We start from the raw sequence: 2,464 nt of genomic DNA on the forward strand, positions 1-2,464 counted from the left end.
ATGTTTGCTGGGCCAGGAAAGGGGGGACTTCCCCAACCAGCCCACTAACCCTTAGCTCATCACCCACCTTGGGGGTGTGCAAAGGGAGACCTGAAGATTACTGAGGAGAACATGGAGGTTGAAAGTTTCCTTGGAGAGAGTTTTTTTGTGCTACTGTGTACATAGCATACAAAAGGTGCTTAATCCATATTTAATGAATTATGCTGTACACTATTATAGTTAGTAGAGCTCCTGAGAGTCCAAAGAGGATGACAGATAATAAGGAAGTAAATTTTCAAAAGAAACAGAATATTATGCTAACTGAAAGAAGCCAGACACGAAATGGTACATATATAATTCCTTTTATATGAAATGTTCAGAATAGACAAATCCACAGAGACAAAAGGTAGATTAGGGATTGCCAGGGCATGGGGGAGGAGAGAATGACTGTCAACAGATACGGCGGTTCTGGTTGGGGTGATGGAAATGTTTGGAACTCAAATAGTGGTGATGGTTGGACAACATAATAAATATACTAAAAGCCACTGAATTGCACACTTTTAAACAATGCAGTTTGTTAAATGAATTACATGTCGGTAATAATTTTTAAAACATTTTTAAAAGAGGGGAAAAAAACGGGACACTTTCACATGGTGACACGTACCATGAGGACAAGAAAGGAAAATGTTGGAAGAGCTAGTAACTGGTTGGGACAAGTGTGCAGAGTGGTGGTTCCTGACGGCCCCTCTGAGGAAGCGACATTTGTGACGGGATAGAAATAATGACCAGGAGGCAGCAATATAAATATCTAGAAGAAGGTAGATGAAGGATCAGTATATACAAAGGTCCTGAGGTGGGGCCATTTTTGGAGAGCTTCCACGTTGAGGGACTAACTGCTTCCACGTGCCACTGTACCAGGCCCAAGCTCTATGAGGACACAGCCCCTTGGTTTGGGACCTCGCTCTTACGTATCTCTTCATCTGGCTATTGATTCTCAAGAGTAATGATGTTGACAGTTCGAATATTCCAAAGAGAAGCTGTAAAGTGCTACCTGTAAGTAAAAAAGAACGTTTAAAATGGCATCTGTGGCTTACCTTGCATTCCTATGCAATGGCACTCCTAGGCCCTCTCCAGGTGTAAGTGTCCAGGAAGAACTTATTTATGAAAAACAACAGACACACCTAAATACTGCTGTCAGTGCCCTGAGTCCTTTCCTCATCATAGGCTGGTACATGGTGCCTCCCTGGATGCTTGGCATGCGACATGACTCTATTTACCGTCCAACAGTGACGTGCCAGGAGACCAAGGGCACAGTGCTCATATTGATGAGCATTAACGTGCCAGTGACGTGACAGTGATGTGACAGTGACGTGCCAGGAGGCCAAGGGCACAATGCTCATATTGATGACTTCTAAGCATCCACAGATCCACGTAAAGATACGCTCAATTAAATTATTGACTGAAATGTAGGAGGAAAAAGAGTCCTGAGGTGGGGGCAAGCTTGACCCGTTCAAAGAGCAGATAAGTGAGCAGAGCTGCAGCCCAGTGATTGGGGTACAGTGCGAAAGGTACGAGAGACAACCAGAGACCCCTGCAAAGGCAGGAACTAGACCGAGCAGTTTGGGTTTTGTTCAGAGCAAAATGGGAGGCCGCAAAACGCATTTGAGCAAGAGAGTAACATGATCCGATGAATGCTTATAAAGGACTGCTTGAGCTGCGGGTAAAGTAAATGGCAAGTGAGTAAGAGCAGAAGCAGAAAATGTTAAGTAAAGCCCTTTGACACGCTCCCTGTCATGAGGAACACTTAACAACTGCCAGTCATCTTTCGTAAACTCGAAATGTGCCAGTTTGTCATATTTATTTAAAAACAGGAAGTCAAGGCCATGGTTATTTGATATTTCTATCGTTGATACTGCTTCACCTCCCTATTCTGAGTCACCAAGCTCTGTCAATTCTTCCTCCTCACCCCACCCCCACCTTCCTCTTTGTATCCTTCTCACTGTCCCCATTCTGAGACCTGGTGACAAATGGAAACACTAGTTTCCAGGCTGCCAGTGGACATACCTTTTTCCTTTCTCCCTTTAAAAAATACCACATTTTTTTCTCGTTTCTCACCATATATCATTGCCAGGAAAAAAAATATTAAAAAATAACAAATAAAAAAAAGAAATACCCATGATCCAAAATTCAGAGACAACCATGATCAAAACGACACGTTAATATATGTTATTCCTGTCTTTTTTTATTCTTTTGTTTTTGATTTTATGTGTATCTAGGTTGCACATGTACATAAATTGAAGTGTCAAATTTCATGAAAATAGAAATTTCCACTTCACCTTTTCCTCCTGATATCCTCTCCCCAAAAACAATCACTTTGACCTCTTTCAGTTGATTTTTTTGATATTTAATTCCATGTCTCTAAATAACATGCATCTATTTCCACCTCTAAATGTTTCAGTTTTTAGTATAATCTGTTTTCTCACTA

General features: G+C 41.6%; 1 long non-coding RNA gene across 1 annotated transcript in view; it reads right to left on the reverse strand.

The window, feature by feature from the left end:
- Nucleotides 1–322: 322 nt before the first annotated feature.
- Nucleotides 323–2,464, reverse strand: part of LOC107196371 — a 5,420-nt gene continuing 3,278 nt past the window's right edge. Inside the window, exon 3 of the long non-coding RNA XR_001517774.2 lies at nucleotides 323–1,030. This is a non-coding gene — a long non-coding RNA (uncharacterized LOC107196371). The remainder of the gene's footprint in view (nucleotides 1,031–2,464) is intronic.

This window comes from Pteropus alecto, unplaced genomic scaffold (assembly GCF_000325575.1).
Source record: "Pteropus alecto unplaced genomic scaffold, ASM32557v1 scaffold45, whole genome shotgun sequence".
Lineage (NCBI taxonomy): Eukaryota > Metazoa > Chordata > Mammalia > Chiroptera > Pteropodidae > Pteropus > Pteropus alecto.